General features: G+C 42.9%; 1 protein-coding gene across 3 annotated transcripts in view; it reads right to left on the bottom strand.

Moving 5' to 3' along the window:
- The window catches only part of acvrl1 (activin A receptor like type 1), a 24,939-nt gene extending 14,159 nt beyond the window's left edge, over positions 1-10,780 (bottom strand). Inside the window, exons 1-2 of one of the 3 annotated variants that reach the window (XM_061258828.1) lie at positions 10,550-10,780; positions 10,107-10,268 (exon numbers count right to left, since the gene is read on the bottom strand). The gene's annotated coding sequence lies outside the window, so the exon portion shown is untranslated. Of the gene's footprint in view, positions 1-10,106 lie in introns of all 3 variants that reach the window. The other 2 variants (XM_061258829.1, XM_061258830.1) reach the window with 2 other exon arrangements.
- Positions 10,781-12,176: the final 1,396 nt, after the last annotated feature.

Here is a 12,176-nt window from a genome sequence, read left to right as displayed (position 1 = left end):
AAGATTTGCACAGTTTTCAATCCCGCATTGCTCCAGGGAGGATTGTCCCCTGCTTAGTCTAATCAATTGTAAGTTGCTTTGGATAAATGTTTGAGCAAAACAACAGATTCAATAAAAAAACTCTATAAAAAAATAAAACCTGTATTCTAACATTAAAGACCTCTTTTACAATTTTCTGTCATTTTCCGCAAATGTCAATTTTATTTGAATTACAAATCATTAAAGGAGAGAGCCCACCCTCATAAATGTATTCTTTAATCAAATAGGGGAAAGCAAAGAGGGCTACAGATAGAGATGAACCCTGGGCCACGTGAGGAGATCCTTACAGCGGGCTCCAGAACTTTCCAGAATCATTGATATCTTTAGGTTTGTGCTTCTGGACCCCCTTCTTTTGTTCAGACCACAGGGGATGGCCATTGCAGAACATGGGTGTTGTTTTTGCTTAACCATTTCGATGTGGATTTTGATGTGTGTTTGGAGTCATTTTCCTGCTGGAAAATCTACTTACAACCAAGTCTCAGCTTCCTAGCAGAGGCAACCACATTTTCTGTCAAGATTTCCTGGTACTGAATTAATTATGCCATTGACCTTAAATAGTGCATTTTGGCACGTGTGGCTTTCAGTAAAAATTAAGATTACTAAAAAAAAAAGAGAAGTAAAAAAAAATTGAGAGTAAATGTATTGAAATAAAAGTGTACCGTATATGTTTGAACATAACATATAGATCCTTATCCATGCTGTTTATTAGATTAGCCTTTTTTTTTTAATTAAGGGTGCCAATAATTTTGCCCAATGTATGGGTTGACATTCAGCCTTGGATCTCACTTGCAACATGATTCTACTCAATAAACTATACTTGTGACATTCTCTGTTCTTCTGTGTTCTCTCTCTTCGTTCCTTGCTTTTCACTCCTTCGGACATACCCCTCACAGTCACTTTGGCACCAAACTCCCACCCCCGGAGATGTTTGTTCAGCTGGCTGACTCTGCATCTTTACCTAAAGTCCACTGCTAAGAAAACAGCGTATCCCAGTGCCCCCGGTCCAAAAACAGAGGAAGTTATGAACATAAAAACAACATGGATTGAGGATCCAGCCAGTCTGCCTGCCTTGTAATTGCAGCACTTAGGAGTGGGCGGTGGGGATGGGCTAGGGGCTGGGGGCTGGGGGGTTTAAACAGCACTGTAGGACTCTGGCTGTGGGGAGGAGGGGGCAGCCTGTCTGTAAATATTGATGGCTTTACTTCCTGCTATTGAGGGTCCGCGCCTGGCTAGTCAGCCTGAGACTCGGGTCTGCTCTTTGTTTAGGTCTGCGCTGCCATGGGTCACGCAACTCGGATGACAGGGCGTGTGTGTGTGCTCAGTGGCTGTGTGTGCGCTCAGTGGCTGTGTGTGCGCGCTGTGCCTGTGTGTGTGCTCAGTGGCTGTGTGTGTGCTCAGTGGCTGTGTGTGCGCTCAGTGGCTGTGTGTGCGCTCAGTGGCTGTGTGTGCGCTCAGTGGCTGTGTGTGCGCTCAGTGCCTGTGTGTGTGCTCAGTGGCTGTGTGCTCAGTGACTGTGCTCAGTGGCTGAGTGACTGTGCTCAGTGGCTGTGTGTGTGCTCAGTGGCTGTGTGTATGTGCTCAGTGGCTGAGTGTGTGTGCTCAGTGGCTGAGTGTGTGTGCTCAGTGGCTGTGTGTGTGTGCTCAGTGGCTGTACGTGTGTTCAGGCTACACTAGTGTGCAAGAGTCTGTGTGTAGTTTGCCTTTCTTAGCAGATTTGGTTAGTAAAACCATTACATAACAATCTATTTTCATACTCCTTTCTCCGAGGTCACTGAATGTTGATAACCTACACATAGTTGAATAACATGGAAAATAAACACTTTGAGAAATTAATAAAAATGTCATGCATTGTGCGGATTATTGCATTCCATATTCAGCAGGCAGCAGTAATGGAAGGAACATTTAACACAAGAACAACAAATTATCCACAAAATGGGTTATCAGCTTTTTTCCCCAAGTAACTCACACCCACAAAATCAAAGACTAAATGTATCTTGAAATTACTGCATCTGTATTTGTCCTGTCAGCCACGTATGCTTTCCTTACCGGACAGGAAATCAGTCATTATTTGGACTTTGGACTTCCGGCAGAATCAATGAGAGTGCAGTTTTAAGAAATAACATCTCTTTTCTTTGCTTGGATCAATTTCAGATTTCTTTTTGTGAGAATCAGCCATTCACTAAAAATGTGAGCAAATGATAATTACCTCATTGCAAAAATGTTAAAAAGAACCTGAGATATTCCAAGACATTTCCTGGCTCGTATTAACTCCATTAACTGCTAAATTAACACTTCTCTATAATCCTTAATGCCGGTAAGAGAAAGTAACCAAACTGATGACATTACAGTACACAGCACTTTTAGGACAGACAGTAAAATACACACCTGCAATGCAACACACACTACAGTTTCAAGGCCTCAAAAGTCACATCACTGATACACACTCCCTAGATGAAAAAAAAACTCCCTACCTTTGGATTGCTCTTCTCCCATCAAAGTAACATGCAATTTCTTTTAATATTTTTAAAAGCAAACTAAACATTTGCCCACAAACCTACGTTTTTAAATGTACAGTGTGTTGAGACTGTGAAAGGCACTTTAAATAAATTATGACTTGAAATGATGACACAGAAACAGACAAACAATTTTGAGATGCTGTGCTCATGTCTCAATTGCAGTCTGACTGACAAAGCCAAACAGCAGAACCAAAATGGACCCCATCACAGCAGGATATCGCTGTTGCCCGCATTACACTGGCCCAGCAACAGCAGCGCGCTAATTACGAACCGCCCGACACACTCCCTTTGTACTCGGCAGAGATGCCAATCTCACTTTGATGTCATCCTGTGTAAACAACAGAGGGCGCCCCAGCCCCCGACCGGGAGCCCAAAGCGCTCCGGACTGGAGGTGCAGACGGGACCGTGACGCCCATCGCCGCCCGCTCCACCACACTTCCTCCCCCCGCTTCCCGCTCTCAGGGTAGGAACCCAACCCTGCTAAACGGCCAGTGACCCCTGGGAAAAGAGACTCATTGTTGCTCAACCCCCCCCATTCCCCTGGAATCAGATTTCTGCCCCTCCCATTGCCGCACTGTGGGTGGTGTGCCATGGCATGCCAGTGTGGTTCACGCAGGAGTCACCCTTCCCAGAATGCATTGCAGCTACTGTGCCCTCTGCCCTGAACCATACCTCGCCGGCACAGGGACACTGCACTCCAGGAGGCTGGGCCCTTTCAGAGAAAACTACGGCTGCTCCGGGTTTTCAGTATCATCTCAAAATCATCAACAAGGCTTTCGGCTGGGTCTCCAATTTGGACCGGCTTGGTCTGTCTACAACTACGGCCTAGCAGACTGATGACTGATGCACAGTCAGCAGGAGAATGTCAGAGGCCGGTCTGCAGATCACGAGGTTAAACTGTTCACGTCTTATTAGTTCTATTTGCTGGCCTTGATTGTAAAATTCTCCACACAAAAAAAGAAAGGGAAATGCCACATCAGTCATGTTCACTTCCCCAAATCTCCACTCACACGCCCTGTGCCCAAGGACAGTCACGTGACTCATCCAAATCCAAAGGCAATATCCAGACATCCCAGCCTGGTCTGCACACAGTGCTCAGTAACCACTCGGCAGTAATGGAGAGAAGAAACACTGAGTTCTGGATCTGGATGCTTGACCTGCCCAGAGGGATATGGCCCTAGCATCGTGAGATTCCTCCTGGACACAAAGATAAAGGTGCCCATAGGTAAAGGATGTTAGAACAATTATTATTGTTTTATTCAGTCAAAAAGAAGTACATGTTTTCCCTGCCACTAAATCACAGAAATGAGAATAGCTCACCTTCAACCGACGCAATTTCATTTGCAGTTGAGCTATACCCTCAGGTGAGACTGATGGCTTTTTTAAATGTCTTTATGCGGCTTTTCTCCAGAAAGGCCACACACACATTGATCAACCACTGATAAAGGAGGCAGTAGGTTTTTTCACAAGCTCAGGTGAGTCAGGGTAAAGCAGGTGTATTTGCCATGACAAATTACAATGTCTTTCATATTGCAGTCCTTAGGCAGGTAGCATGGTTTTGTTTGAATACTGCCAGCAGTTAAGGCTGGCAGTATACAGTATGAACTGGAACCCCACCTTGCTTCCCCATTGCACGAATTCCCTGCAGAATGAAAATACTCACATAGCACAGATGCCATACTTTATTTATCTTTTGGCAGAAATTAAGATCTGCCAAAAAACTCATGAAAAAGTTCATAGAAACAATACAGTTAGGCACAGGCAGTGGACCTCACTTCTGAGAGAGGTGAGTAAGAGATTTTGGGAAACCGGTGTACTGCTTGGCTTCCCCTAGGAACGCCGTGCCCACAGCCAAGGTGGAATCAGCAGAAAGGTCCTGGAAGCCGTCTTGGCCTGTGCATCAGGGTAGCATACAGAAGAGGACGCACGCATTTTCCCGCAGATTTGTTTTCTGGCCGTAACCTGCTCACTGCCTTATCTCCTGAGTGCAAACGCTTAAAAGCAGTCATGTGTTTCTCAGGCTTCCCTGTAGTCCTCTGCTCCGTTTATCCGAGGACTCACTTCCAGACATTTCACAATGTCTGTGTCAGCGATGTCACGCAGGGTCATACAGTATTTTCTTGCACTCAAGATGCCTCTAAACCTTGCTCTAGTACCTAATCTTTCTCCGTTTCTTTTATTCTTGGGACTCCAGCCTCCCCCGGGGTCCTCATAGACCGCTCTGAGGTCTAGTCCGCTGCTGTCCTACCCCTCCTCTTCATCCTCATCCGCCAACATCCTGGTCCTACTACTGAACCCCCCCCCCCCCCCCCCCCCACCACCCTCTGAACTGCGTATTTACATTCCTCTATGTGGACACTAACTGAACCTTAAGCCCGCGGAGGATGGGCACCCCTCTACAGCCAAGATCCTCTTGTGATTTCTTCCCATCGGGAAGAGGGTTTTTCTCCGCACTGGGGAGTTGTTCACCTTGTGTACTATCAGGCTTAGGCTAGTATTTCCTTTTTTCCCCTCGGTTCTGTGGGAAATAGAATTAATCCAATTAAAAATATTTAGTTATTATTTATTCATACCATGTCTATTTTGTCTATTCAAATTGAAATTACTTAAAAAGTAATGTGTTATCTCTTGAGGGATTGTGCCTATTTTTATGGTATTTAGTTTTTCACTGCTGTAAATCACTTTGTTCTGTATGCTCAAAAATGGCTATACAAATAAAGTTATTATTATTATTATTAATTTTTATTTTTTTATGTCAGGGATGTCTAAAAACGTGTAACTACTTAACTACATGTGTCATAGTTTTCAAACAGATTATAAAAACTGACCAGATCACTTTTGTTAAATCATAATTTTAATGATCAAATGAGACCAGAATGAGAATCAGAACTTTGATCAGATAAAGCATCGACATGTTTGGCATCAAAACAGAGATGCATAAAAGGAGAGACACCTCATACCCACAGTGAAATATGGCGGAGGGTTACTGATGTTTTGGGGCTGTTCTTAGCATATCTTAGCACATCTTAACCAGTACCCCTGGAATTCCAAAGGTCCAGGGGCACTGGTTAAGATATGGTATAATGTATCAGGCAGTTTTGGTTACGATACGATACGATACGATACACTTTATTAAAGTCCCTTAGGGAAATTTGTCTTGGACTCATGGCTACATACAGCTTATCAATGGCTCTACAAAGAAGATAACCGACAACACATTACAAAAAGAACACATACAATCACAAACAACAGTCTTGCATATTCACGTTAATCATATTGCACCATCCCATATATAGCACCATCCCATATATTGCACCATCCCTTATATTGCACCATCCATCCCATATACTGTATTGCACCAACCCTTATATTGCACCATCCCATATATTGCACCATCCCTTCTATTGCACCATCCATCCCATATACTGTATTGCACCAACCCTTATATTGCACCATCCCATATATTGCACCATCCCTTCTATTGCACCATCCATCCCATATACTGTATTGCACCAACCCTTATATTGCACCATCCCATATATTGCACCATCTCTTGAATACACATGACACTATCTAACAAACACACATGACACTATCTAACAAACTATACAGTATTTAAAATTCTGATGGAAGTAGGCACAAACGAATATCTAAACCGGTTAAGCTTCCATCTAGGTACCTTATACCGTCTGCCTGAGGGCAAGAGCTCATATTCACTATGGAGGACATGGGATGGGTCAGACAGTATTCTCTGCGTCTGACTAGAGACAGACTGTTCATAGAAGGACTGGAGGGACTGCTGTTCCTTCCTCCCCATGACCTTCATGGCAGTCTGTACTAGACGCATCAGCTTAGATTTTAATTTTACTGTCAGGTTGCCATACCATGCTGACATCCCATACCTGACCATGCTCTCTAGCACAGCTTGATAAAAAATAAACATAATCCTGTTGTCTACGCCATGTACTCTAAGTCTACGAAGAAAGTAGAGTCTCTGCTGGAGACGTGAGCACAGACTCTCCAAATGTGTATTCCAGCTGAATGTGTTGTCTAAATGAACACCCAGATACTTGTATGAGCAGACCTGAGTAATTGGTTCATCATGAATCACTACAGAACTATGCTCCCCCACTAGCTTGGGGTCTAAGATCATCTCCTGAGTCTTCCTCACATTAAGGATGAGGTGATTAGTGTTGAGACCAAGGTTGAGAATCTGGTTGCCTCTGCCATGAGACTGAACCTTAGCTGTAGGTGGACTTTCCAACCAGACAATGACCCAAAGCATACCTCAGAATCCACACAGAAATGGTTCTGTGACCACAAAATCTATGTTCTGCAATGGCTGTCTCAGGGGCCAGGCCGGAATCCAATCAAAAACCTGTGGGCTGAACTGAAGAGGGCAGAAACCTGTGGGCTGAATTGAAGAGGGCAGAAACCTGTGGGCTGAACTGAAGAGGGCAGAAACCTGTGGGCTGAACTGAAGAGGGCAGAAACCTGTGGGCTAAACTGAAGAGGGCAGAAACCTGTGGGCTGAACTGAAGAAGGCAGAAACTTGTGGGCTGAACTGAAGAGGGCAGAAACTTGTGGGCTGAACTGAAGAGGGCAGAAACTTGTGGGCTGAACTGAAGAGGGCAGAAACTTGTGGGCTGAACTGAAGAGCAGTAGATAAGCGCAAACCCAAGAATGTGAAGGATCATGCAAGGATCTACATAGGGGAATGATCCTAAATCCCTCCAAATATGTTAACCTTAAACTATTACAATAAAATACTCCATGCTGTCCTTGCCAGAGGTGGATGCACCAAGTACTAAACCAGCGGTGGCAATAATTATGAAATCTTGATTTTGGTGAAATACATTTTTTATTCAATTCATATATTTAGTTTGATTCATTTGAAACCTTAGTAAAATACTAAGTAAAAGTATTTTTCACATGTTGGCATCATGTTCTCAAAAATTATATTTTTGTACACTGCCAGTTAGGGGCCCATGGTGTGTGTCACATGCAGTTTTATGACGAAATATACGCAAGCATAAAAAAACCTAAAAAGTGACTTGAGTGGTTGAGCCATGGTCTCCGCTACCTAGCCAATTGCCTTGCTTTATTTTTGGACAGGCCATCAAGCACCAAAGCTTGAATTTCAGTCTGAAAGCTGTTTTCAGTCTGGTTTGTTAGTACTAGGACCTTTCACAGAGGGAGATCCAAAAACAGCAAAGCTCTAGCCAGTTGTCTCGTTGCCTGGTCCTCGTTTTTAAGCGTGTTCAGTAAATGGGATAATTTGGCGGCAGTGTAAATCCATTCACAGTTTGGAACACTCTATCCTCCATTTTGTCTATTTGCACGATAATGCCAAGCTCTGTTTGTGTATTTAAGCTTGACTCACTGCTTGTATGGTTTCATGGTTCAGTTACTGCCATGAAAACTGAACACAGGCAAATGTTGCTCTAGGCAGTGCTACTTTACTGCCTCCAACTCCATAACCACAGGGAGGTGTGAGGAATCCATTCAGTACAGTCTTGTGAGTCGTTTTTAGCACTCTCATCAACCTGCTTCTTCTATTCAGCCACCATTTAACAGTGAAAGTTCTCAGGCATTGATCCGTCCAAGTGATTTCTCCATCATGCTTCTCATAGAAATGCAGAAATCATGTGCATAATTGTAGACTCTTGTCTACAGGATATTTGAACATCATTAGCATTGCCCCCTATGGAATTTAGCGATGTTACATTAGGTTGGGCACACTGGCAAAGGTAATTAAACCATTGATTTATCACAAGTACAAAGTTCACTCTGCCCAAGGGCAGCCTGCTGCAATGCACTTCAGAGGGGAATTTCAACAGTGCGATGTTTTCCACAGATTACTTGAATGAAGGAATCTTTGTAGGCATCTTAATAAATCAATGTATATCCTGGATAAATGCCTTTCCCTAAGTACTCTGATCATAACATTATGGGCTAATGGACCAAAAGCATATCACAGACGTCAAGAATTATAAGGTAAAACTTGTATTTAAAGTATTTTTTCTGAATCAGAGGACCGTTCCGAGAATCAGCCACCATTCTGTTCAATGCAGACTGATGTCAAAGTTGCACTCCACAAGGGCTACTGCTTCCCGGTTTCAGGATTCAGTGTCAAACCATCTGTGACACTGGCCAATTAGGGCACGGGTTATCCGGGTAGAAAGATTTCTTCTCACCATGGTGACATTGGTAATTGACCATCCAGTTGTCATTTTGCCTTGCTAAATAGTTAACATTGCTAAGTGTGAGGATTGGGGTATTTATGCTCAATCAAAATAATTTGAATTGCTTTGGTTTTTGGTGCTGTAAAATGTAAGCTCATTTATTATACACTTCAGGAACTGCCCTTAGTGACAGGTGTATTGTGTCCCATAACACATATGAATCTCAGTCCAGGTGGTGACAGAAACAGGTATTATTTCCACAGTGCTGGGATGTTGGAGACATTCTACATATTTAAGTAATGGGATTCCAAGGGTCTTCCAGGGTGTTCAGCCAAACAAACTTTAAAAAAGCACCATTCAGAATAGCCACAAGGCCACTTCATCAGACCGTTGGATGAGACCAAGTTTTCCTTGACCAGTCATTCGGTGTCTGGGCTTTTCTTGAAGACTCTCTGTTTGATTTGAAGGTCAAAGCACCCCTGCTGAGTCAGAAGTGCGACAAAATCCGTAAGTGCTCTCAGCCCACAAGGTGCTTCAGGGCTGGGTAGCGACTTGGGAGCATATCAGTGTTGAGTCCAAAACATCCTGTAAACATTTGCTGCATTCACGACAGCAGTTATGATACATGCAGTGTTAAATTAATATCTTGAGGTGTGAAACAGCAACATGATCACACATGCTGCTATGTTGACACATGCACTATGTGCACTATACTCCAATCCATTTTTTTTAAATGATAGGTTTACAGTCAAAGGCTGAAGATCTCATCCAGTGTGAGGAGATGTTATAATATTATTATAATCTACATTCAACCGTCCTTTGACCTCTAGTACTGACACTGGTAATATCAGCTACGAATCAGTCAATATTCCTAATCAATAAAAATCAATTTTATTTTGCAAATGGTTGATTACCTTTGGTGCAGTAGTTATGACATGGCACTGACGGAACATAGAACATCATAACATATCTTAGCAATACAGTACTGGATGAAAGTAATCAAACATGTTACAAGCTACACTTTAGTTGTATTTTTTTGTGATTCAATTATTTTCTTTGCTTTTATAAAATTATATTTACTAATGCATATAATCAATATCTCAGCTATTATTTCCCTTAAAGGAGCGAGTGTCCGCAGGCTTTCTGCTCCAACTCGGGATTTTGCTCGCGCCAATCAGTGCAAATGACTGCAAATGGAATCAACTATGTTATTTCCACCGGACCAAATGTAGCTATTTGAAAACCAGCCGAGGGACTATGTTAAAGTACCTAGTTACACTAATATAAAATCTACTTCGTTTTAATACGCACATCAAACATACGCTGTGGGTTGGCCCCGCTGAAAAAAATGAATAACATTGTTTACCTGCAATTTTGTTCAATTTTCTCTGGTTTCAACAGAAAGCTGTACGTTCCTCTCGCTTTCCTCACGAAGTCACCAAAGCGTCCGGCAGCTCCGAAATACGCCACACATGTCCCATGTTAAGAAGCGGCGTAAGTCCTAATGCTTTCCTGAAGTCGGGAACAACTAAACAAAATAAAGTAACGAAAAAACACGGAATGGACTATGTACTTTAATATATGAAAACTGCTTATCTAATCATTTCCAGAGGACGGTAGCATTTTTTTTCCCTTTCCCCACAGAGTTAAGTGCTTTTTACTACGACGCGGCTCGATTCACGAGTAGGCTATCTGTTGATGTTTATAACTAATTAAAAAGCAGTTAATGGCACGTTAAGTCGCTTGTTTCATTGTCATCAACTGAAAAAAAAGAACAGAGCCAAAAAGTATTTGGATAGAAAGTACTACCTCCCAAATATGTCTGACACATAACGTCCGGTCACATCCGAAGTGCTGATGTGAATGTCATAAGTTTCAGATGTATCACAGACTGAATCTTTCGTTGATAAAACAAAAACACGAACATGAGCCTCTCTGGAGCCGGACTGGTCGCCTTCCGCACGACAAAAAAAGGCTAACAATCCTCGCTGGCGTCTCCGGGCTATATCTAAACGAGTACCGACCTAAACTTGCGGTGTTCCTGATTTCAAAGTAAGATTACATATTTTAAGCGCACGATATCGTCCCTCCCCTCATTGTCTGACGGGGTCTACTTGGAATGTGTTCTTTGCGCTGTTTTCCTGTTGCGGACATAGCCTTCATTTTCTCTCTGGCTCTTTCTTCCCCTTTAGCCTCGTGTCTATGAATAGTGCATTGCATTTTTCCTCAAAACCATCTCTATAACTTCATGACAGATTAGTCTCCATTATGTGCACCGAGGAAATATTGTGGCCAAGAGTTCGTGATATTTATATTCATTTTGGAAACTAAGTAGGTAATGTTATTACAACGAATGTTATTAAATCCTGTTATCTTTTGGCGTTACTTTTCTTTCTTTTTTCCGTGTCCTGTGATGAAGGCATGAAAGAATGATCTCACTGTCAATTTTCTCTCTCTCTCTCTCTCTCTCTCTCTCTCTCTCTCTCTCTCTCTCTCTCTCTCTCTCTCTCTCTCTCTCTCTCTCTCTCTGAGCTGATGCAGTCATGTACCCCAGAGAATCACAGAATATTGGAGAAAAATGAGTGCATTCACCCAATTAATTTGAGCAGTACCACCAGACAGGGCTAAAAACATCCCCAGAGCATTGACTACAGATGCACCATAACTTACACACTACTGCCAAAGGACAAATTCTGTACATATAAACATCTATAACAAGACAATGAATCCATCAAAATATAGCCTAATACCATAAGGTCATGCTGAGCCCTGTGGAGCCTGGCTGCTGGCGTCTTGAGAAGCCATAGTTCGCCATCTCGGGTGAAAAGTTTCCCAGTCTCACCCCCGGGCTCGTTCTCATGCTTCTCGGTCTATCTCTTTGGCCCTTGAGTCTGTGCACAGCTGGGAACCCTCAGATGAAGGCTCGCCAGGGAAGAGAACACATTTATTTTCTTCATGTAGTTTGAAGTGACTGATGTTTGCCTTGTGGAGGCTCCTCTCTCTCTTGCTCACTCTTTCTGTCCTCCACTCACTCCTTTTCCTCTCTCCCTCCCTCCTTCCCTCACTCACTTTTCCTCTTTCTTGCTCCTTGCTTTCTTGCTAACAGTGTTTCTAACAGCTTCACCCCAGTCTGCTGCTCCTGAACGCTTCATTTGCTGTGCTTTTCCCGGGACGTAAAACATATCCTCTTGAATGTCCATTTTAACGGCACATAAATTACACGTTCTTTTTTTACAAAGCACTTTTACAACTATGAAATTGCTTGAACTATTGTTTCTTAGTTCATACTGTAGTAATATGACCTGAAGGTGTACTGATGCTTGTGTCATGGTCTTTTTTCATACTGGCCTCAGTCTTTCAGGTCCATGTCTGTCAGCCTCAGACTGTTATTGCAGATTTCGACTGCTGTTTATTTATAAATGCTTCCTAATGAAAA

Source organism: Conger conger, chromosome 10, assembly GCF_963514075.1.
Source record: "Conger conger chromosome 10, fConCon1.1, whole genome shotgun sequence".
Lineage (NCBI taxonomy): Eukaryota > Metazoa > Chordata > Actinopteri > Anguilliformes > Congridae > Conger > Conger conger.
This window is presented reverse-complemented; position numbering and strand designations above follow the sequence as displayed.